A 26,582-nucleotide genomic window follows, 5' to 3' on the forward strand; every position below is an offset into this window, starting at 1 on the left:
TGTGTGTGTGTGTGTGTGTGTGTGGGTGTGTGAGTGTGTGTGTGCGTGATTGTATGTGTGTGTGAGTGTGTGTGTGCGTGATTGTATGTGTGTGTGTGTCTGTGTGTGTGAGTGTGTGTGTGTGCGTGATTGTATGTGTGTGTGTGTGCATGCAATCAATTCCCCCAACCTTCCTATCCTAACAAAATGTATACACCTATACCCTACCCCCCCCCCCCCCCCCCCCCCACACACCACACACACAAACACTCCACTCGCCACCGACAGTTCGATTTTGTCAATTTCCTTCACAGTACAAAGTGTAACCACCACCAATGTTGTTTCTCTTTCCCCAAATCGAGGCCTTTAAGCGAGTCGACTCCCTATTTTTCTGCCAGCAGTGAAAACACGACATACACCAGGGAACACAAGAGACAGCAACCCAAACACTGGGCAACAGGCTCAATGGACCGAGAAAGCAATCAACTCAGCTGGAAACGTATCTAGAATCGAGTCTAGGGGTGGGTGGTACTGGAAATGGTGGGGAGGAGGGGGAGGGGGGGTGTGGAAAGAAGGGGGTGGGGGGGGGGGGGGGGTAAGGAGAAGAGGTAAATTTCTGAATGTCTATGCAATGTCTTTACTTCATGCATGTTTGGTATTTGATTTGTTTATTTATTGTATTGAATGATATTGATTATTTGAATCGATTTCGAAGCGTCGAAATGTAACGTGCTTCTAGGAAACGATAAATATTGCGAAAATATATGAATTAATTGAATGAATAAGTTATAATGAAAATGGTAATGATATTAAACAAAAACGGATTATGATGATAATAGTATGACAATTATGATAGTGATAAAGTGATGTTAGATTAGTATGAATATTATGATTATGATTGTGAATATTATTATTATTATTATTATCATTATTATTATTATTATTATTATTATTATTATTATTATTATTTATTTATTATTATTATTATTATTATTATTATTATTATTATTAGGCTGGAAGGCCACTTTTTACTGCAAATAACTGAAATGAATTATATCTACTAGATAGTTGCAGTACTACTGCGAATATTACAAGTACGAACTCTACCTACTATTCTCAAAAATTCTTTAGCACTGATGGTCTTTTGACCCCAAATTACGAAGTTTATCCAATCTTAGGCTTTCGCCAATAAATCACACAATTTGATGATAAAATACATGAAAGTGGAAAAAAATGTTAAATGGAACCAAAAAATAAACTGATACAATTAATAACCACAAAAAAATTACAACAATCGTAATACCACCAATACGTACAATAATAATAATAATAATAATAATAATAATAATAATAATAATAATAATAATAATAATAGCATAATATTACGATAGCATTGTACTTTCTCAATTCCGTATTTCTTTTTAAATTATGCGGTCCCCATAGTGAGCGACCGGGGTCAATAAATAACACCTGACAACTGTTTTATATTATAGCATCAGTACTCCAATAGGCTTTAACAAAGTCGAGTCTTTTAACAAATCTCTTCTATAGAGGAACGCTAATCGTTCACATCCCTCAGTTATTTTAGAACCAAAAACAAATTTAACTTAACTTAACTTCAGCTTTTTTATATATAGCGCAATATCCACCAAACGTGCTCAAAGCGCTTTACAAGTTTCAAGTTTCAAGTTTATTCAATATTAGGCTTTCGCCAATAAATCAACAATTTGATGCCAACATACATGAAAGTGGAAAAAAAAGGTAAATGGAACCAAAACATAAACTGATACACCACACAAAAATACACGAATGGTAATAACATCAATACGTTCAATAATAATAATAATAATAATAATAATAATGATAATAATAATAATAATAATAATAATAATAATAATAATAATAATAATAATAATAATAATAATAATGATAATAATAATAATAGTAATAATAATAATAATAATAATAATAATAATAATAATAATAATAATAATAATAATAATAATAATAATAATAATAGTAATAATAACAACAACAATAAGAAGAAGAAGAAGAAGAAGAAGAAGAAGAAGAAGAAGAAGAAGAACAACAACAACAACAACAAGAATATCAATAATAATAACAATAATAATATTACCATAATCCCCACACCCCAATCATCACCGTTACCACCACCACCATTACCATTATCACTACCACTATCACCATCACTTTTACATTTCCAATCAGTTTTTCTCATTTAAAAAAATAAAAAATAAAAAAATAAATAAATAAATAAATAAATAAATAAATAAATAAATAGATAAATAATAATAATAATAATAATAATAATAATAATAATAATAATAATAATAATAATAATAATAATAATAATAATAATAATAATAATAATAAAATATTGATACCCATCACAACAGACCTCCTCACTACCACGAAAATTCCCGTAGTACTACGGCTAAATCCCGGGCTGGATATAATAAAGGTTTTTAATTAAATGTCATTTCTTGAAAACGAAGTTCTGGTGCCAGAGCTATCACATAGAGTTAATATTTTTCCCCACGCATTATAAGGACAAACTGGTGGTTTTTAAGGGTAGTTAAAATGTCTACGATGTTATTTACCCTGAAAACTACTTATTACATTTTCCTATTTCAAGTAGGCAGGTCTGCCATGATAAGTATCAGTTCCATAGTCAAAATAAGACAAACAGAAATAACTTTTATTTTAATCAATAATCCATACAATTTGATGACAACAGACATGAGAGTGAGGAAAAAAAGGTAAATGAAACCAAAGCATAAAATGATACCATAAATGATCATAAAAATACAACATTGTAATACCACCAATACTTACAATAATAGTAATAATAATAATAATAAGAAGAAGAAGAAGAAGAAGAAGAAGAAGAAGAAGAAGAAGAAGAAGAAGAAGAAGAATTGTAAAAATAACATAAGCGCCCCAGCAATAATATCTAGTATTGTATTTGTAAATGAGGACCACGCTTATATCCCTTTCGTTGACAATTAAGAAGATAGGGATTATATCATGGTAATTCTGTTTTGGATAATAAATTTATTGACTTTTAGTAATAATAGGTGCTCCAAAATGCTTTGGTCTGGGTGATCTTTATCTTCGGGGAAATTCCAACATAATCAATAGCCCACCACTTATATAACACATTTCTATCGTTGATTAAAGTTCTAGAAGAATGGGATCTTGCGAACATTGCCTAGAAGTTACAGACATATTAGTTTAACGTATTTTTTGGTAGAATTACAGAATTAATTCCCAAAGACAAATACTTGAATCTTTTAGAATATCACAAACATTTAAGTAATTTTCCGTACTGATATAGTCTAGAGCGAAACAAGCTTGCGTACTTCAATTATTCCATGTCAAGGGTTGATTTCTGTGTTTTTAAGAATTTTACGGCGTTTGTGACGCATTGAAAGAACAGAAAATGTATAAGGTAGTCTAAAAGTATACTTTTCTCAAAGGCACCCGAGGATAAATAGGCAAAGGTAAATGGTGCGGATAGGGCACCAAGAGCACCCCTCGGTGTACTTAGATTGAAATCGCTTAGAAGTCAAAGATACAAGCAAAGAGTATTAACAAGTGAACTACAACACTTCTTTTACAAATCACATCAAAACAGAAAAACCAAGAAAGAAAAAAAAAAAAAAAAAAAAAAAATATATATATATATATATATATATATATATATATATATAATATATATATATATATATATATGGTTATATACACTGGTTATGATATCAATGCTGATAATAACAACAACAACAACAGCAACAATAATAATAATAATATTAATAATAACAATAATAATAACAACAATAATAATAATAACAATAATAATAATAATAACAACAATAATGACAATAATAATAACAATAATAACAACAACAATAAGCCAATTGTGCAATCGCAACTAATCTTTATCATGGTAAACTATTATACAATATTTTAATATCAATGCCCAATTCCCCCCCCCCCCCCACCCCACTTTCTCACACAAATACACACTCACACACACACACATACTTATATATATATATATATATATATATATATATATATATATATATATATATATATAACATGTCATATTTTGTATAATATACCACATCTTAGTATCAGAACTGCAGTTACTAAACAGACAAAAACAAATGAAAACAAACAAACAATCGCATTATTCTCTCTATCATCAATTTTAATAATTTTTCCTTGCCGTGGAAACCACAATTATACTTGTAAATATTTCTTGTGTTCGATCTGTACCTTAAAACAAAGTCTACCTAAATCACCTTGCTGTCTACTGTCTCTGCATTTCAAAAATTTGATAAATTCAAACATACTTGGTTTATTTTTCAGTTTTTCCGGCAGGCAATTTCTTCTCTCTTGCGTATACCTCGAATATTCAATTAGACAATGGGTCCCTTACCAACAGCAACACGTAACATTTAGATCGAGCCATGAGGCCTGTTATGTCCAACAGCAACACTTAACATGTAGGACGTAACATTGCGTCTGTTAGGCGATATTACACATTTTTTTCGGACGGAGACAACGCTGTTAACGGCCAGGTACTCATTTTACACCTGAGTACGGTGAGAGAATGTGAGTAAAGAGCCTTTTTCCAAAGACTCAACTATGCGCCGAGCGAGGCTCGTGCCCAAGGATCTTCCGATCCGAAAGCGATTGTCATACCATAAGACCACATATCCGCACACATTATATGTGTAGAGCCGCAATTAAATTCACATCAAGTATTTTCCCTTTAATCCGATTCTCACCAATGAAAGTTTAATGCAGTAACATAGGTAGTCTTTTCACATTTCAATTTGCCGGTATAGAATTGGTGAATAGGCTCTCGAACCACTTCTCACCTATATTGTTAACACTTTACAGACAGGGTACGGTATATTGCTCAAAATCTCACATTAGATATTTTTTAAATGAGATTTTTATAAAGCACAATATCCACTAAACGTGCTCAAAGCTCATTACAAGGGGTCCCCGGCCAACAGCAACATTTACCATGTAGGACATGACATAACGCCTGTTAGGCGATATTGCAATTTTTTTTTCGGACAGAGACAACACTGTAAACAGCCAGGTAGTCATTTTACACGACCTGAGTACGGTGAGAGAAAGAATGTGAGTAAAGAGTCTTTTCCAAGGACTCAACAATGCGCCGAGCGACGCTCAATCCCACGACCTTCCGATTCGAAAGCGAGTGTCATACGACTTGACCACATAGCCGCACAGACAAAAAAAAACATTTAAAAACCCATTCTCAACAAAATAAGAGAAGCATGAACAATACCACTCGTGCTTAGGTGACGTTTGATTGTCATCAAAGGTACTGCTCGCTTGGTAAAAAAAAATACAAAATAGAAAAGTATGATAATGTATTGATAACGAGATTAACAATATAATAATAATAATATCATAAATTATCGTGTGAGAGATATTCAGTACCGTGAGTGATAAGGGTTAAATCCCCAATCTATATTCAGTGACAGCAATGAACTTTTGAATAATTAATGAGTTAACGACCATGGCCAGGTTTGAAGACGTTATGATTATAATGTTGTGATGGTGTTGCTACCCCCCCCCCCCACCCCCACCCTAGAACCCCCCCCCCCCCACCCCTCCACCACCATTTCTGCATACTAAGTTTTATTCGATGTTGGCGGGACAGTCTATTTTCCCGCACTCTGAAAATAACCAAATAAATTTGGCCAGAAAACTCGTCCTTCAAATATCGATGGATTAAAATGGCCCTCACATTGTCAAACGCACTCAAACCTGGGACGGATCGAAATGAGTGCGTTTGACAAGATGAGGTTCATTCTAATCCATCGATATTTGAAGGACGAGTTTTCTGGCCAAATTTTTTTTTTTAACGCGTTATTTTCAGAAAACGACAGTATTCTGGGTATCGAACTGTTACTGATTGGCTCTCGTCAATCGGGTCTGGGTACCTGAATCCAGATCGATATTATTGATAGTGTGACGAAAATGTCCTGGCCATTGGGGGGGGGGGGGGGGTGAGGGGTGAGACGGGTTGGGGTAACTGGTTTGGGGAGGGGAATGGAGCGTGAAATAGGGGGGGGGGGGGGGGAGGGGGGAGGTATGACAGGAGAAAAGGTAGTATTTCCATACAGACAGACAGACAACGGGGTAGAAAGTGGTAGTTGTGATATGTGTCGGTGACGACTCGAAGGGAATTTATTGTGCCCGTGGGCTAAAATTTCACTAGATATTTCTTTTCTGTATTTTGTTACTGACGTCAAACGTCAAAGATTCGTTGGGTTTCTTGATTTTATCCTGTCAAATTTGAATGTGATATGGGAGATTGGTTGGTTGATTTATAGATCATCAGGTAGGTGATAAAGTCACGTAAAATGCTAATGATAATATTGATGATGATGATAAAGATAATGATAATAATAATAATAATATAATAATAATAATAATAATAATAATAATAATAATAATAATAATAATAATAATAATAATAATAATAATAATAATATAATAATAAAATAATTAAATAATAATTAATTAATAATTAAATTAATTTAATTAATTAATTAATAATTAATAATTAAATATTATCATTATTATTATTATCATTATTATTATTATTATTATTATTATTATTATTATTATTATTATTATTATTATTATTTTATTATTATCATTATCTTTATCATCATTATTATTATCATTATCATTATCATCATCATTAATGCTATTATTATTATTATTATTATTATTATTATTATTATTATTATTATCATTATTATTACTATTATCATTATTATTATTACTATATGTATCTATTTTTGGACACATAGGTGTGTACTGTCTGCACTTTAAGTAAGTGTTTGTGTGTGTGTGTGTGGGGGGGGGGCGTGTGTATTTGTGTGTGTGTGTGTGTGTGTGTGTGTGTGGGTGTAGATGGTAAAGATTAAGGTACAAAAACTGTCAAGGGCAGATCTTTGAAATTTATTTATATATCTCTCTCCATAAATATTCCTTGTAAAGATATTATGTCAAAGACATGAATCCATGTTAATAATAAAAAGACACTTTCTATACACACTTGTATAGACATTTTATGGTTTAAAGGCGATCAAAACATACTTTCTCGAGTATAATGTTACAATCGGCTATATGACATGTTCACAAAATGTCATTTTTATATCGAGAGATTAAGAGATAAATAGTTGATTTTCAAGGGGTGGGAGGGGGGGGGGGGGGGAGGGAGGGGGGAAGGGTGTTGAAGGCTGGGGAAATAGAAATAGTCCTTCAGAACCATCAATGAACCCATAGAGCCAGAAGGTATCCCGGTTTCTTTAGCGTGAAATGGACAAAAGCTACCCTTTTGATATACATGAATGTATTTATCTATACCTCTACATTTCTTTCTATCTATCAATCCATCTCTCTATCTACCTACTTTCCCGTCTATATATCCATCTCTCTATCTATATATCTTTCTATTTATATCTATCTGTCTATCCATCTACCTTTCTTTCTTTCTTTCTTTAATTCTTTCTTTCTTTCAATCTACTAATATATCTGTTATCTCTTTTTTATGTTTTGTATGTATCCCGTTTTCTTTTCTTAACTCTCTCTCTCTCACACACACACACACACACACACACACACTGTTTCTCTCTCTGTCTCTCTCTGTTTCTCTCTCTCTCTCTCTCTCTCTCTGTGTGTGTGTGTGTGTGTGTGTGTGTGTTTCTTTCTCTCTCACACACATTGTTTCTTTCTCTCTCTCACGCTCTGTCTCTTTCTCTCTCTATCTCTCCTTCTCATACACTCACACAACCACATTCACACACACACATACACACACACATATCTACATATATACACCGACTCTCTCACTCTCTCGCTTAGTTTCTTACCCTGTTCCTCTTTCCCCTCCCCACGACTCTCTCTCTCTCTCTCTCTCTCTCTCTCTCTCTCTCTCTCTCTCTCTCTCTCTCTCTCTCTCTCCCCTTCTAGCTCCCAATATCTCCTGTGTTTTCACCTCATTTACTCCTGCTTACAGCTACAGCAAAAATACAACTGTTAAGAACAAATTCCACCAATCACATTATTTCCACTCATTGACAAAATACGTGTTTTCCAACTCAAAAATTCCACTTTCTTCCCACCTAATAATATTCGGATGACCTTGACATTGTCAAAATTTCTCAACAATCTGAGCCTTTACCTTTACAACTCCAGAATGAATTTTAAAAAGTATGTGTGTAGGTGGGGTCTTTAAAAAGGTTTTTGGAGGACTTGGTTGTAACTTTTAAAATGTGCTAAGTCGATTTTTATCATTCATAGAAAACTGTAATTTTTTGTCATTTATTTCGTGACGTAGCGCTCCGAAGCTTCAACATAAGCGCTATATAATTGTACATTTATTGTTATGATTGTTATTATTATCATTATCTTTATTATTATTATTATTATTATTATTATTATTATTATTATTATTATTATTATTATTATTATTATTATTATTATCATTATTATCATTATTATTATTATTATTATTATTATTATTATTATCATTATTATATTATTATTATTATTATTATTATTATTATTATTATTATTATTATTATTATTATTATTAAAATTTACAACAATCTTAAACTAGGCCCATAAATGGGTTCGGATGCCAGGCCTGCATATATGTACATGTTCCCTAGCATTTATTCCCGGTTCAACGAGTTTTAACACTTCCTTTCACAATGCGATGAAACCCTGAAATAAGATTATTTTTTTAAAATAAAAATAATATACATATATATTTATATATATATATATATATATATATATATATATATATATATATAAAGATATATATATATATACATATAATGAACATACAATATTTAGTATATCACATTCCCATTGATCTGCCATGCCCAATGCGCTTCATAATGATTTATTTACCCCCACCACCCTCCACACACACACACACACACACACACACACACACACACTCAAACTCCTATAATATGGAACCCATGTTAAATGTTGCTGTTGGCTATGGATCTCTTGTAAAGCGCTTTGAACACGTTAACCCTCTCCTTACCACCCATATGAAAATCGTCACATTCGTTATGATGCAACAGACAATTTTCTCATTCTGATTTCTCTTGTACATCACAAAATGTAAAGAATTGCTTTGATTACAGCTATAAATGCTAAACCCTGTGTTGTTATTATTCTCTTTATTATTATTGTTTGAGTAAGAAAAGTTTATTCTTGTGTTGGGTGGGAGTGAATTCTAAAAATAGCTGGTACAGAGAGAGTGAAGTGGATATTGCGCTATATAAAAACTCCAAGTTTGTATCAGAACCAACGCATGCATTGGATAACAAACAATAAATGTGACCCTTCGTCTCAAAACGGTATTATGTCGGAACGAACCAGATGCTTAAAAGGTGAATTTAAAATTAAAACTCGTCAAAAATATAAATTGTTTGCATCAGCACCCTAAAATAAGGTATCCATTCTCATCAATAAAACATACAAACTCAACACAAGTCTGATATTTCTGGCTATAAATTCAATTTTCATCTTAACCATTCCGACTTAATACCGTTTTGAGGCAAATGGTCACAAATATGAAACTAAGAAATAAATGAGATCTATTAACGCTTCTCCTCATTTGTGTTTGGATATCATAGCATAGCTGATATTATGTAGATAAACAATGAGATGAATTGATATTATTTTTCATAATCAATTGAGATATTGTTTTGTCTATCAAAAACATTAACTCATTAAATCCTAGAGATTTTTGCTACCTTTCAAAATTGGAAGAAAAAAAATGTATTAAAAATGAGTATCTACATAGATATTTTTATTCAACTATCATAAACATGTAAAAATTTAAAAAACATTAGCTTTGATTCTACGCCTAGCTATAATTTGTCTCATAAAAATGAAATAAATAGGCATGGGGTAAAAGTAACCCGGGTAAACTACGGATATAGTCGGTGTTAAGGTTGAGTGGGTTAAAAGAGACAACTGGTCTTGTGCTAATGGGACAGGCAATGAAATTAAATGTTTCAGATGTGATCAGTTTTTAAAGAAAAAGGATTATAACAAAAATATGGATAACATAATATTAGCAGTTTTATGTGTTGAAAAGAGTAATATTCTCTCTCTCTCTCTCTCTCTCTCTCTCTCTCTCTCTCTCTTCTCTTCTCTTCTCTCTCTCTCTCTCTCTCCTCTCTATTCTATCTACTATCTATCTATCTTCTTCTTTCTCTTCTCTCTTCTATCTTCACACTACTCTCTTTCTCTCTCTGTCTCACTCTCTTTTTCTCTCTCTCTATCTATCTATCTATCTATCTATCTATCTCTTTCCCCCCCCCCCTCTCTCTCTCTCTCTCTCTCTCTCTCTCTCTTTCTCGTTCTTTCTCTCTCTGTATCTCTATCTCTCTTTCGTTCTTTCTCTCTCTCTTCTGTCTCTCATTCTTTCTCACTCTATATATCCCTCTCTCCCTCTCTCTCTCTCTCTCTCTCTCTCTCTCTCTCTCTCTCTCTCTCTCTCGTTCGGTATTTCTCATTCTCTCTCTAGTTTTCCCTCGATCTATCTTTATATCTATCTATATATCTATCTATCTTTTTGTTTCTCTGTCTGTCTATCTATCTATTAATCTATCTATCTGTCTATCTGTCTATCTATCTATCTATCTATCTATCTATCTATCAATCTATCTGTCTCTCTATCTGTATATCTATATAACTCTCTGTGTGTCTGTCTGTCTGTCTATTTCTCTACTAGCAACTTCTACATTACGAATCTTTCCCTTGTCACCCTTTCATCCATTCTCATTCTGCACCTGTATTTGTATGTCTGACTCCACCCCCCCCCCCCCACTCTCCCTTCCCCCTTTTCAGCCCCCTTCCTCTCAAAGGTTAGGCACCACTTCAAGCTTCCACTTACAAATCGTAAAGACATAAATACATATTATTATAATCATTATACGAAATAAATCTCTCTAAATATCTATCTATCTACCTATCTCTTTCTCTCTCTCTCTCTCTCTCTCTCTCTCTCTCTCTCTATCTCTCTCTCTCTATATATATATATATATATATATATATATATATATATATATATATATACATACCTGTCTGTCTATTTGTCTAGCTACATCTACATAACGAGTCTTTCTCTCGTCACCCTTTCATTCATTCATATCGCCCCCACCCCACCCCCCTCCCACCCTTTCCCCTTCCTCTCACAGGGTGGGCACAACTTCAAGCTTCCACTTACAAATGGCAAATATATAAAGACATATCATATTCTAATCATTATACTTAAATAAACAAGATGTCTACCCTTATCAGAAACTGTAATAGTTCTGTTTGGTAAATGACAGCACAATAAACCATAATCTTGCAATCAACGTTGAGGTCGATTGACCCTGGTATGTGTGTGTGTGTGTGTGTGTGTGTGTGTGTGTGTGTGTGTATGTTGTATATTTATTTATATATATAGATACTATCATTTCAATTCCCAATAATAATAATAATGATAATAATAATAATAATAATAATAATAATAATAATGATAATAATAATAATGATAATAATAATAATAACAATAATAATAATAATAATAATAATGATGATAATAATAATAATAATAATAATAATAATAATAATAATAATAATAATAATAATAATAATAATAATAATAATAATAGTAATAATAATAATAATAATAATAATAATAATAATAATAATAATAATAATAATAATAATAGTAATAATAGATCTTTATTGTCCATAAATTATATGGCAATTTGTCATTTAGTTTCACGTTATATGATAACTATAACATTGAACAGATATTTCATTTCCTCTCTCTCTCTCTCTCTCTCTCTCTCTCTCTCTCTCTCTCTCTCTCTCCTCTCACTCTCTCTCTCTCTCTATTTATCTATCTATCTATCTATCTATCTCTTCCTCTCTTTCTTTCACGGAAGGTCCTGGTTTCGAGCTCAGCCTCGCTCGGCTCATAGTTGAGTCCTTGGAAAAGGCTCTTTACTCACATTCTCTCACCGTACTCGGGTGTAAAATGAGTACATGGCTATTAACAGCGTTGTCTCTGTCCGAAAAAAAATTGTACCATCGCCACACAGGCGCCTTGTCCCGTCCTAAATAAATGTTAACTGTTGCTGTTGGCCGGGGATCCCTTGTAAAGCACTTTGAGCACATTTAGTGGATATTGCTCTATATAAAAGCTCAATTTTTTTATCATGTCGGGATTAAGTTGCTGTTAGAAATGGATATATTACAGCCACAAGTATAGATAGAACGACATTAACGTCACACAGGTCTTTGTTTTTGTTTTTTGCCATCCGTGTTTATGAGTAATTTTCACTAAACTGTATTAACCAGACTATAAATAGAACGAAGATGACTTCACTCTGGTCCCTGCCAATGTTTTTGCCATCCACGTTTATGAGTAATTAATTCTCACTGAACTGTATTAACCAAACGATCATAGTTACACACAGTTGTGTGTGTGTTGGCCAGTTATACCTCCGGATGGCAATGATGTGAACTTCTTAGCCAAGTGCATACTATCTATAAACGTTCAAGATTACACATAGTTTTTTGTTTTGGTCTGTTATACTTCCGGATGGCAATGTTGTGAGTTTCTAGAACCTGTCTTTTAACGTCATATGTTGGTCAGTGCGTAGCCATCGTTAACATATTATAGATAGAATGCGCTTGGCCAAGGAGTTCACAACATTGCCATCCGGAAGTATAACGGACCAACACACAAACTCTGTGTAACCATGAACTTTTATAGTCTGATTAATACAGTTTAGTGAGAACAACTCACAAACGCGGATGGCAAAAACAATAACAAAGGCCTGAGTGACGTCATCTTCGAACTATCTATAGCCTGACATTAGAACCGTAGCCATCGTTAACATATAGCCTGACACTAGAACCCTCTAGAACTTACAATTTGACGTTATTTTAAAGGTTTGTGCAGCGCCTAGTGAGTTGTCGTTAGTAGAGCTCATGGAAACAAGTGGTCCCATTGGTTGAACTATTGAATACAACTCACTAATTATTTTATTTTGCAGCCAAAGACTTGTGTTTTGGCGTCATTTTTTGGTAAGTGTCAGGCTATAAGTCGTAGATGGCGACGCTAGAACCCGTTGAGACTTACAGTTTGACGTCATTGTTTTTCTGTGCAGCGCCTAGTGAGTTGTCGCGTTGCCATCGTTATGTTATGGCCTGATACTGAAATCCAAAAGGACTGGCAGTTTGACGTCATTATTTGTTGTTTTTTGTTTGTTTTTTGTTTTTTTGCACCGTCTAGTGAGTTGTCGTTAGTAGAGTGCAGGGAAACAAGTGATTCCGTTGGTTTGACGATTGAATACAACTCACGATTTGTTTTCTTTTTTTTTTTTTTTTGGTCAAAGACGTGTCTTTTGACTTCATTTTTTTCGGATTGAGAAAATAATAATGATAATAATAATATATTGATGAAATGGACGCTTATCTCTGTGTTCACAGCAGGGTCTGATATTTCCCACCTTGAGTTGAAGAGCTCAATAATTTCTATTCCCGTGAAAGGTGACTTATCAGGAAGATAGTATAAGTTAGATTTGGTATTTATACTGCCTTGCTTTGAGACAAACCAAAAAAAAAAACCCAAAAAAAAAACACGCATTTAAAATTTTGGCCAGAACACTCGTCCCTTCAACTTTCGATCGATTAAAATAATCTTCATCGTGACAAAAACTCTCAAACCTGGGAATTCTGCGCGTGAAGTCTTCGCGTGCTTTCAGGTTTGAGAGTTTTTGACAAGACGAGGGTAATTTTAATCGATGGATATTTGAAGGACGAGTTTTCTGGGCAAAATATTAAACATGTTTTGTTTTTTTAATCAGAGAATCTCAGTACTGTACTTTTAGAATATAAATGCCGAACACATACATGGAACACACACACACACACAGACACACACACACACACACACACACACGAGTCCCAAAAAATCTACCTAAACAGATATAGATAGTATGCGCTTGGCTAAGAAGCTCATAACATTGCCATCCGGAAGTATAACGGACCAACACACAAAACTGTGGGTATCCATGAACATTTATAGTCGGGTTATTACAGTTCAGTGAGCATTACTCATGAACGCGGATGGCAAAAACAATAACAAAGACCCGAGTGACATCATCTTCGTTCTGTCTATAGATAGTATGCAGATGACGTCACTCAGGCCTTTGTTATTGTTTTTGCCATCCGCGTTTGTGAGTTGTTCTCACTAAACTGTATTAACAAGACTATAAAAGTTCATGGTTACACAGAGTTTGTGTGTTGGTCCGTTATACTTCCGGATGGCAATGTTGTGAACTCCTTGGCCAAGCGCATTCTATCTATAGATAGTTCGAAGATGACGTCACTCAGGTCTTTGTTGATGTTTTTGCCATCCGCGTTTTATGAGTAATGCTCACTGAACTGTATTAACCTGACTATAAACGTTCACGGATACACACAGTTTTGTGTGTTGATCCGTTATACTTCCGGATGGCAATGTTATGAGCTTCTTAGCCAAGCGCATACTATCTATAGAATGAGTCTTTGAAGAACATGAAGGCCCCTGACAAAATAACAGAACCCTTTAACACTCTCCTTACCAACTATAGATAGAATGCGCTTGGCCAAGGAGTTCACAACATTGCCATCCGGAAGTATAACGGACCAACACACAAACTCTGTGTAACCATGAACTTTTATAGTCTGGTTAATACAATTTAGTGAGAACAACTCACAAACGCGGATGGCAAAAACAATAACAAAGGCCTGAGTGTCGTCATCTTCGAACTATCTAAAGGAAAATCGTCACATTCCTTACGATACAACCAACATTTTTCTTATTCAAATTTCTCTTGTACATCATAAAATTTAAAGAAAATGAACAGTGTGCTGTAGAGCATGTTTTGCTAAAGAAATTCTGTATGACAAGAACTTACTGCTATTATGTTTGAGTGATTAAAATTATATTTTCGTGTTAGGTGGGTGTTAAGTTTTGGGTGAATCCTGAAAATGGCTGGTAAGGAGAGAGATAATGGAAGAAATTATATTTTTTAAGTTTATCTACTTATTTGCCCGATAGTTTAATTGGTAGAGCACTCGCTTCACACGCAAAGGGACCAAGATCGATCCCGGATGCAGTCGAGATTTTTTTCTGATCCCCCTGTTCATCCAGCAGTGAATGGGTAGCTAGTCTTGATAGATCTGGCGAAAAGTAGTCTCGATAGACCAGCGTCCTATCCAAAGGGTAGCAAGTAATTGCTATTGTCCATTTCATGCTATAGAAACCGGAATAAACTCCGGCTCCATGGGCCTAATGGCTCTGAAGGACTACTGCTACTTATTTGCAGGTACGAGTACCCAAATGGGGATGATCTATAGATAGAATGCGCTTGGCCAAGGAGTTCACAACATTGCCATCCGGAAGTATAACGGACCAACACACAAACTGTGTAACCATGAACTTTTATAGTCTGGTTAATACAGTTTAGTGAAAACAACTCACAAACGCGGATGGCAAAAACAATAACAAAGGCCTGAGTGACGTCATCTGCATACTATCTATAATACCTTTTCATATGCTTGAGGTTATTGGTCACATTTCAAAGTGTTCTCAAAATGACCCACATAGTGAACAGTGCTCACAGATTGAGAAATATCCAACGTCACAATTGGTCATTTTGCCCAGCGTGACTCATGGGTATGTTTACAACTTTCATATACAAAGCAGCGTGTTTACATTTATTTAAAATATGTCCAATCGTTGGCCAGCAACACACCATGTGACCGATGACCAGGTTGGACGCAAACATGAATATAGATAGTTTGAAGATGACGTCACTCAGGTCTTTGTTATTGTTTTTTGCCATCCGCGTTTATGAGTAATGCTCACTGAACTGTATTAACCCGACTATAAACGTTCATGGATACACACAGTTTTGTGTGTTGGTCCGTTATACTTCCGGATGGCAATGTTATGAGCTTCTTAGCCAAGCGCATACTATCTATAAGTTAACGATGGCTATGCTTACACCCACACAGACACACACAGACACACACACACACACATACACACACACAGATAAAACCAGCTACTGAGCTGTAAATATCCATTCACCCCAACCCCTGTCAGCGACGGCGAGAACGAGAATTTCTCCTGAAAACCGACACAGAACCCAATTATTCTCTGAAGTAGTAGTAGCAAAGAGCGTGTAGGTAACGATTGTTATGTTACCAAGAGCTCTCACTTCCCGCTTTTGGTGAAGCCACGCATCTTCCGTCTTCTACTCGTATTTTCTTCATTGTATCAGTAAGCCTAGCGCGCATGATACACGCGGAGCACACCCACCTCGCTGTCTCGCCTGGCACGCGACAATAGCATTGCGGTTAAGAGAAGTGAGAGCTCTTGGTAACTACGTTACCCTACACACTCTTTGGTAGTAGTTGAAAGCAATGGCAAGGCCCGTGAATATTGAACCATAAATCTACCTATACCTGACCCAATCCACGATGGGAACTCTTCGGATCGCCATAAACCATGGCGGCTTGATTATGAAGATAGTATGCGCTTGGCTAAGAAGCTCGCAACCTTGCCATCCGGAAGTATAACGGACCAACACACAAAATTGTGTGTAACCATGAACTTTTATAGGCAGGTGTCAGGCTATAGATAGTATGCGCTTGGCTAAAAAGCTCATAACATTGCCATCCGGAAGTATAACGGACAAACACACAACATTGTGTGTAACCATGAACTTTTATAGACAGGTTAATACAGTTTGGAGAATTACTCATAAACGCGGATGGCAAAAAACAATAACAAAGACCTGAGTGACGTCATCTTCGAACTATCTATAGGCAGATGGAACTTACTAACAAAAGAGTGAAAATGGAGAGGCTTCGTATGGGAACAATACAGACAATGGACGTTTCTGGTACAAACCCTTCGTCAGAACAATAAAAATATTAACATGGAAAACAAATAAAATAAAATGCAAAATAACTTGTATCGTTACAGCGATAAACGAACAATAGTTATTCCTTGCTACCCTTTAGATAGGACGCGATTCTATCGCAAATTTCTTTCCCCAGATCCAAAAGTCCAGCTACACAATCACTGCTCAAAGGACAGGGGATGGGGGTTGTGAGGGGGGGGGGGGGTCAGAAAATATAATATCGACTTCATCCGGTATCGATCTCGGTTATATTTCCTGTGAGGCGAGTACTCATTCTACTCTATTGTATAGATAGTATGCAGATGACGTCACTCAGGCCTTTGTTATTGTTTTTGCCATCCGCGTTTGTGAGTTGTTCTCACTAAACTGTATTAACAAGACTATAAAAGTACATGGTTACACAGAGTTTGTGTGTTGGTCCGTTATACTTCCGGATGGCAATGCTGTGAACTCCTTGGCCAAGCGCATTTTATCTATAGATAGTATGCAGATGACGTCACTCAGGGCTTTGTTATTGTTTTTGCCATCCGCGTTTGTGAGTTGTTCTCACTAAACTGTATTGACAAGACTATAAAAGTACATGGTTACACAGAGTTTGTGTGTTGGTCCGTTATACTTCCGGATGGCAATGTTGTGAACTCCTTGGCCAAACGCATTCTATCTATTGAATTGTTAAGGGATCACATCTTACGTCAATCAACAGAAAATATATCTCCTCCCCTATCGATTATATGATATATCGATATTGTCAATAAAATCGATTGATATAACCATCAAGCTTTTCTCTCTCCCCCTTCATTCTTTATACTCTCGTTATTATCGTTCACACGCAATGGCTGATTCCCCCCATCCTGTCAAATTAACCTCTTTATTTCCGTCACTAGTCTGATATGTGACCCTTCGTCTCAAAGTCGGGATGGTTAAGATGTTGAAAATTGAATTTGTAGCTAGAATTATCAGACTTGTGTTGAGCTTGTATGTTTTATTGGTGAGAATGGATACCATATTTTAGGGTGCTGATGCCAACAATTTATACTTTTGACCAATTTTAGCATTAAATTCACCTTTTCAGCATCTGGTTGGTTCGTTCCGACATTATACCGTTCTGAGACGAAGGGTCACATATTGTGCCAATGCCGTACTATCCGAGACTGACATGAAAATATAGGTGTTCAATGTCAAGGCTATGTGGTCTAGTGGTATGACACTCGCTTACGGATCGGAAGGTCCTGGGTTCGAGCCTCGTTGGGCGCATAGTTGAGTCCTTGGAATAGGCTCTTTACTCACATTCTCTTACCGTACTCAGGTGTAAAACGAGTACCTGGCCGTTAACAGCGTTGTCTCTGTCCGAAAAAAATATATAATATCGCCTTAAAGGCGTCATGTCTTATCCTAAATGTTAAATGTTGCTGTTGGAATGGCGTCCGCCATTGTTTCGATAGTTTAGAACCAGTGCGTCATTACGAGGGAAGTGACGTCAGGACTGTTGAACCCTACGGTATTCCATATAAACATTATGAGTGAAAGGATGTTTACCGACTTGACACGGTCTGACCTAGATACGCATCGTCAGCTATTAAAACCCTATTGCCACTTCAGAAGTTTCGCGTCTCTTTATATCGCTGTCTCCGGTTCTATGAAGAAAAACAACACATTTGTTACCCACCGTCTCAAAACAGTTTATTGCGGAATGGTTAAGCTCCTGAAAATTGAATTGACTACCAAAAATATCAAACTTTTGTTGAGTGAGCCTATGTGGTCTTGTGGTAGGACACTCGCTTTCGGATAGGAAAGTCCTGGGTTCGAGCCTTACTTCGATGCATAGTTGAGTCCTTGGAAAAGGCTCTTTACTCACATCCTCTCACCGTACTCATGTGTAAAATGAGTACCTGGCCGTAAACAGCGTTGTCTCTGTCGGACAAAAATTGCATTATCGCCTAACAGGCGTCATGTCTCGTGTTACACGTTCCGTGTTGCTGTTGGTCAGGAACCCTTTGTAAAGCGCTTTGGGCACGTTTGGTGGATATTACGCTATTTAAAAGCTCAAGTTTTTTGTGGTTTTTTTTTTTTTTTTTTGTTTTCTATTCAAAAAAATATACTGAGTAGGTTCACTTTTAAAACGTCCTAAGTCACATCCTGATAAAAATAAATGAGTTAACAATCTCAAGCTATCTTTTAAACTCCATATAATCACCAGAGACAACTTGGAGCTTCAACACTCAGGGTATTGTTCTACTATGAGGCGCACAGAACACGTATTTTCCTCTTTAACTCACTCAACCCTAACACCGACTTTATCCGTAGTTTAACCGGGTTACTTTTACCCCATGCCTATAACATATTACATTTTTCTGAGACAAATTACAAGCGTTTTATCAAAGCTAATGTTTTTAGTTTTTACAGATTAATGGTAGATAGTTGAATTTTTAAAACCTATGCAGATGTTCATTTTTAATACTTTTTTTGAAAAGTAGCAAAAATCTCTAGGATTGAGTGAGTGAAGTTACTGAATACGTAATTTAAAAATTGCGATTTTTTTTGAATGATGAAAATGGGACTTGTTACTTTTTGAAAGTCACCTACTCGTAAATGATATTTGCGACCCATCGTCTCAAAACGGTATTATGTCGGAATGAACCATATGCTTTAAGGCCGAATTAAATGTTAAACTGGTCAAAAATATAAATTGTTGGAATTAGCACCCTAAAATATGGTATCCATTCTTCTCCATAAATCATATAAACTCAACACAAGTCTATTATTTCTGGCTACATATTCAATTTTCAACATCTTAACCAACCCGACTTAATACCGTTTTGAGGCGAAGGGTCACTTTTTTATTGCTGACAATCAAAATGTCATATTTTCGATCAATAATAAATTAACTTTATTTTAGCTTTTATTAAAATCTAGCTTACCACGATATAATACCGTTTCGAGACGAATGGTGACATTTAACAAATTAGTAATAAAACCAATACAAACAAAATTGAGCTTTTGTATAGCGCAATATTCACTAAACCTGCTCATTCAAAGCACTTTGCAATGAGTCCCTGACCAACAGCAACATTTAACGTGTAGAACGTGACAACGCTGTTAACGGCCAGGTATTTATTCATTTTACACCTGAGTACGGTGAGTAGAATGTAAGTAAAGAGCCCATTTTCCAAGGACTCAACTATGCGCCTAGCGATTTTCGAATCCAGGACCTTCCGATCCGAAAGCGAGTGTCATACCACGAGACCACATTTTAGCCGTACAGAAACTACAGATTGAAAAAGCTTGGAGTTGATCTCGTTCATGGATGAAATATTCATTTCCCATTCGCTTAAATACGTCCTTGAGTTAAAAAAAAAAAGAAACTGTTTTTTTTTCAAAGACATCACCTGGTGTGTGTTTTCTTTTGGAGGCTTAGAGTAATTAAGATATTTTGGTGAAAGGGGCATTTCGTGTAAGTTTTCCCTGTAGAGAAAGAAGGATAATTCTTTTTGTACAAGTCTAACCCATTTTTTTATTTTTTTTTATTTTTTTTTAAATTAAAAAAAAAAACACTAAAAAACACTAAAGTTTTGGCCTGAAAAAAAAACCATCCTTCAAATATAAATCGAGTTCTTGTCAGAAACTCTCAAACCTGGGACGTAAAGGAAGTTTCAGGTTTGAGAAGGTTTTTTTTCTAAACTGAGGGTCATTTTAATCGATTTGATTTTCGGAACAACGAGATTTCTGGCCAAAAAAATAATATTTTTAACTGTTTTTCCCCCCTAGAGTAGGCGTTAGATTTCTGGTCCCAGAGGTCAACCGGAGAGCCTAGCCTGCAAGAAGTGTCACTGAGTGGGTACATCTATTTTTGTATGTATTAAGAAAATCGATTCTCACATTCCAGACGTCACATACGTTCTATCTCTGTAAACTACTTAGATGTAGGTACATAATATCGATATAGAGCAGTATAATTAGGTGCCCATAACGTAAACAAAGGTCTAGAAGCACATGGCAAACCACATGTTCCTGTCTTGACAGCTCAAGTTCCAATGTAAATTATAGAAAAAAATAACCTTTAAAATTTGGCTGTTAGGGGGCAAAAGAAACACATATTCATAAATACTCGATCATGCATCAAATAATGTCTAGATATGGATATTTTATGGAACAAAAGGTAAAATTTATTAAAATTTACAGTCTATCTATTTTTAGACCAGAGCAAATTATTGCGCTGGTGTGAACAAAACGAGAATTATTCGGAGCCTGATTTTCAGAATAATTTAGTCTTATATTATTATTTCTGCAACTGTTAGATTTTATGTAAACATATTTTCAATACTGAAAGTGTATTGCCTACAACTCAAACTACAAAATTGGGAGACCTATATTGTGCGTAAATTTTTCCGGCCCCTAACGAAAATCACTAGCAACTTGTTATTGTTTACGTTTGGGGCACCTAATTATACTGCTCTATTATTAAATGTATTTTTAACTACATAGTGTTAAAAAATCGATTACGCTCACTTAAACAAGGAGAGATTGAATCGAAGCAAGCGTTGTCAAAATAGGTTTTAATATCGATACTTTTTGACATGGATTCGAGTATATTGATCGATCGATCTTGGGTTTGATATTATTTCCACCGACTTTAATTATTCTCGTGTCGAATTTATATTTTTGGTTGTTAGGTATTTTATTGGCTTAATTAAGGAATTAATAAAATATCATCCATCCACACGAATTCTGTCCTTTAGAGCCATAAGGCCCTTGGAGCAGGAGTTTTATCCCTGTTTAATATAGTGTAAAATAGATACTTGCAATTGCTTGCTACCCTTTGGGAAGGACGATATTCTATCGCAAAGTACTTCTTTCCACCAGATCTAACAGATCCAGCTCCTCCATCACTGCTGAAAGGGTGGAGGGGGGGGGCAGTGAAGGGGGGCAGGGAGGGAGGGCAGGGAGGGGGGGGGGCAGGGAGGGAGGGCAGGGAGGGGGGGGGGGCAGGGAGGGGGGAGGTCAGAAAAAAATGTGGATTTCACCCGGGATCTAACTCGGTTCCTTGGCTCTATTAACTGAGCTATCGCGACCCTCATACTCTCTCATTACCTATCTTTCTTATCGGGAACGTAACCAGTTCACAGTCGAATTCTGGAGAGAAAAAAACCCACGAATTAATCATTTTAGCCAGAAAACTAGTGCTTCAAATATCGATCGATTTTTTAAAAAATAAAAACCTGCATCTTGACAAAAATTTTCAAACCTGTGAAAATATCGATCGATTTTTAAAAAAATAAAAACCTGCATCTTGGCAAAAACTTTCAAACCTGTGACTAGCAAAGTCCCAGGTTTGAGTTTGGTTTTTTAAAATTTTTTTGTTTTTGTTTTTGGGGGATTTTTTTGCCAAGATAAGGGTCATTTAAATCGATCGATATTTGAAGGACGAGTTTTCTGGCCAATTTTTTAAATACGTGTTCTTTTTTCCAGAGTTTGGCCGTGAAATGGCTAGAATACTTCAAACAAGAGAACTACTATCTAAGTATCAATAAAGCTCTTTCGAACGTGGCTGTCCTTTTTTGTCTGGAGAAAAAAAAACAGGGTTGTCAGATTTCACAGGTATTCGTGGCCAATTTCGAGTTCAAAAATGACAAAATAGAACCTCACCTGGCCACACTCTACTAATGCTGCGACCCATTTGAAACACAAATCGGTAATAGAAACACGATTCTCTCTGTAACTAATTTTGGCCACACACGTGACCATCTGGCAGCCATCTGAAAACTGTAACTAATTCTTACGATACATGTTAACACATATGTAGGGTATTTAATTTCATGATTTCACTGTGTTCAAAGATTTTTCACACTGTTCCTTTCATTCTCCTTTTTATTTTACAAGTTGTCGGTTAATCGACAGCCCTTTTCTATAAACAGTATGCTCTTGGCTTTGAAGCTCAAAACATTGCCATCCTGGAAGTATAATGGACCAACACACAAAACTATGTGTAATCATGAACTTTTATAGCCTGGTTATTACAGTTTAGTGAGCATTACTCATAAACGCGGATGGCAAAGAACAATAACAAAGTACCGAGTGACGTCAACTTCATTCTATCTATACAGCAAAGGATCGGAAGCCAAGAAGGACATATTATACGATTCTTACACTCTTCTGTTTTTGGAATAGGATTCAATAAACAGTCGTAACGTCACTTCCTTCCTAATGACGCGTGGTAACTTAGTAAATCTGGCTCTAAACTATCGGAACAATGGCTGACGCCCTTATGAAATATTTCTCCGACGAGCATTAAAATGTGTATCCAGAGGAGAAAAACATTATAAATATGATCTTGTTTTGACTTTTATACATTCTGATCACAGACATATGAAAGGTTCTAGCCAGCTTGAAGAATAAAAAGTAATGATTTTCTTTCTTTAGAACCAAGATGGCCGCCGCTGCCGGGCAGCGTGACATCAGACTACTGAATCCAATTCCGGACGTGTTCCCAACCACTACACGAGTTTGCGAGAGCGCGTTGGGAACAAAGTTCGAATTCCAAAAGACAAGAGTGTAAGAAATCGTTTATTCTACAACTCAATCGATTCCGATTTCGTCATCGCTGAGTAAAAGACATTTTCAAAAATGTGAACCTTCATCTCAAAACCGTATTATGTCGGAACGAACCAGATGCTGAAAAGGTGAATTTAATGTCAGAACTGGTCAAAAATATAAATTGTTGGCATCAGCACCCTAAAATATGGTATCCATTCTCATCAATAAAACATACAAACTCAACACAAGTCTGATATTTCTGGCTATAAATTCAATTTTCAACACCTTAACCATCACGACTTAATACCGTTTTCAGGCGAAGGGTCACAAATATTTAAATAATAGTTATTTTTTTCAAAATTTTAATTTTAGTGAAAATTAATGTTTGCTAATCTGACGTCACAATTTATTATTGTAAATTTGATATCATTGCGCGTTACTATTTAGGGAGAGAGGGGAGGGGGGAATAATGTGTAAGACTTTATTCAGTTCATAAAATAATCTAATGCTACCTACAGTTTTACCAATCTTTTCCTTTACCCCCTCCATAAAAAAATTGAGCTTTTATATAGCGCAATATCCACTAAAGGTACTCAAAGCGCTTTACAACTGGTCCCTGACCAACAGCAACACGTAACATGTTTTACGAGACATGAGGTCTGTTAGGCGATATTACCATATTTTTTTTCAGAGACATAGCTGTTGACGGCCAGGTACTCATTTTACACGTGAGTACGGTCAGAGAATGTGAGTAAAAAGCCTTTCCCAAGGACTCAACAACTATCCGCCGGGCGAGGCTCGAACCCAGGACCAGGACCTTCCAGTCCGAAAGCGAGTGCCATACCACTAGACCACATTAGCCGCATATGATATTAAAGTGTTTCTGTAAACCTTTAACTCTCTCCTTACCAGACATTTTCATGATTTTCCCCAAAATTTCTCTCCCAACTTACACAAACATATATTTTTTATCACTCAAACACAATAGCAGTAAAGTTCTTGCGATACATAATTTCTTTAGCTCTGCAACACACTGTTCATTTTATTTAAATTTTATGGTGTACAAAGGAAATTTGAATAAGAAAAATGTTGGTTGTATTGTAACGAATGTGACGATTTTTCTATAGTTGGTAAGGATATGGTTAAATAAAAAAAAATAAAAAATCAAGAATTAATGCTGTGTCTTTCTTGAGACAAGTGCGGCTATATGGTCTATTGTATTGACGCTAGCCTTCAGATTGGTTGGTCATTGGTTTGAACCCCACTTTGGGCCCAAAAAAAATGCTCTTTACTCACATTGTACCAACGTACTCAGGTGTAAAATGAGTTCCTGGTTGGCTGTTAACAGCGTTGTCTCTGTCTGAAAATATTGTATTGTCACCTAATAGGCGGCATGTCCAGTCTTACATATTAATTTGGTCATTCAAATATCGATATATTAAAATGGCCCTCATCTCATCAACAACACTCAGAGCTGGGATTTTAATAAAGTCAAATTTTTGAGATTTTCTGGCAAGTCGAGTTTCATTTCAATTGATCGATGATTCAAGGTTATTAACCCCCGATTTGCTCACTTGGACAATATGGGTTATTCTTGTTGACATCAGACATCTTGTTTGATGAATTATCTATATATTCCTTCGTGGAATGCCTCAGTGACGATATCTCATGATATCGTGGCAGCAAGCAGCTTCTAATGGTGCTCCCACTATTTTGATATGGCGATCGACTCAATCTTCAATGTCCGTACCGCTCTCGTTCACCGTCGCGAACCCACCAGGAAGCTTCGTCACAACACACCGTTCAACTAGATGCTCTGCGGTTTCGGGTTCCATCCCACATCGGGTACATGTTGGACAGGTGGAAAGTCCCCACTGATGAAGCAATTTTGTCGTGAGGCAGGTCCTCGACCGAAGCCGATTCGCTACCACCCAGTGTCTCCTCTTACTGGTCGAGAAGCCTGGCAACTTCTCACCGAGTTTAGAGGAGTGTATGCCCTATGCCCCCGCCCTCTTGAGGGATTGAATTCGTCCAAACCGAAACCGACTTCCATCTCGTGTATGCATCTCTGTTCGTAGTCAGGGAATCTGCGTACAAGGGTTGCCGGGACTTATTTCGGCACGAAACGGGGGCGCCGTCCATGATGCGCTTCAGATGGGTATCCCCATTCCCTCTCTATCTCTTTGGTCTTATTGAGCCAGTTTACCATAATCGTTCGGAAGAGCATTCAAAGAAGATATATTTGAAGGACGAGTTTTCTGTCCAAAATTTTAATTTGTGTTTTTTCAGAGTAGAGCAGAGTTGTATCGTAATGAAATATCTAGGCCTAATAAGACGGGAGTTACATGAGCTTGCGATATCAAATCGTCAATCTAACAAAAGGAAATAGCAATAAAAACATGCGTGGCTTGTCATTGGGAGCATTGTCTGGGGTTTGTTGTGATCCGTTGAAAGTGTTTGACGTTGTACAGGCATGACGAGGACGACGCCATTTGGACAGGGAGGACAGTGGGTTGACAGGTAGCAAGAAACATGAAAGAAAAGATCCGGCCAATTCGTGTTATTTGTCAATGGTGAAGAAAAATAAAAAGTGGGTTGGAGAGAAAAGGAAAGGAGAGAAGAGAAGATTTGTTGTCGTCGAGTCTTAAATCCTTATCGGTTCGACGAAGGCAGTGACATATATAATATGTTGTTATTATTATTTGTTATTATTTTATTATTATTATTATATTTTTATTATTATTATTATTATTATTTATTATTATTATTATTATTATTATTATTATTATTATTTATTATTATTATTATTTATTATTATTATTATTATTATTATTATTATATTATTATTATTATTATTATTATTATTATTATTATTATTATTATTATTATTATTATTATTATTATTATTATTATTATTATTATTATTATTATTATTATTATTATTATTATTATTATTATTATATATTATTAATATTA

The 26,582-nt window shown here is 35.5% G+C and overlaps 1 protein-coding gene across 2 annotated transcripts in view; it reads left to right on the forward strand.

The window, feature by feature from the left end:
- The first annotated feature begins 6,169 nt into the window (after positions 1-6,169).
- LOC144962674 (uncharacterized) overlaps positions 6,170-26,582 on the forward strand; it is an 82,884-nt gene continuing 62,471 nt past the window's right edge. The window contains exon 1 of one of the 2 annotated variants that reach the window (XM_078895805.1): positions 6,170-6,391. The gene's annotated coding sequence lies outside the window, so the exon portion shown is untranslated. The remainder of the gene's footprint in view (positions 6,392-26,582) is intronic. The other variant, XM_078895806.1, reaches the window with a different exon arrangement.

Source organism: Berghia stephanieae, chromosome 1 (genome assembly GCF_034508935.2).
Source record: "Berghia stephanieae isolate SIO BIC M18660-M18661 chromosome 1, UCSD_Bste_1.3, whole genome shotgun sequence".
Classification (NCBI taxonomy): domain Eukaryota; kingdom Metazoa; phylum Mollusca; class Gastropoda; order Nudibranchia; family Aeolidiidae; genus Berghia; species Berghia stephanieae.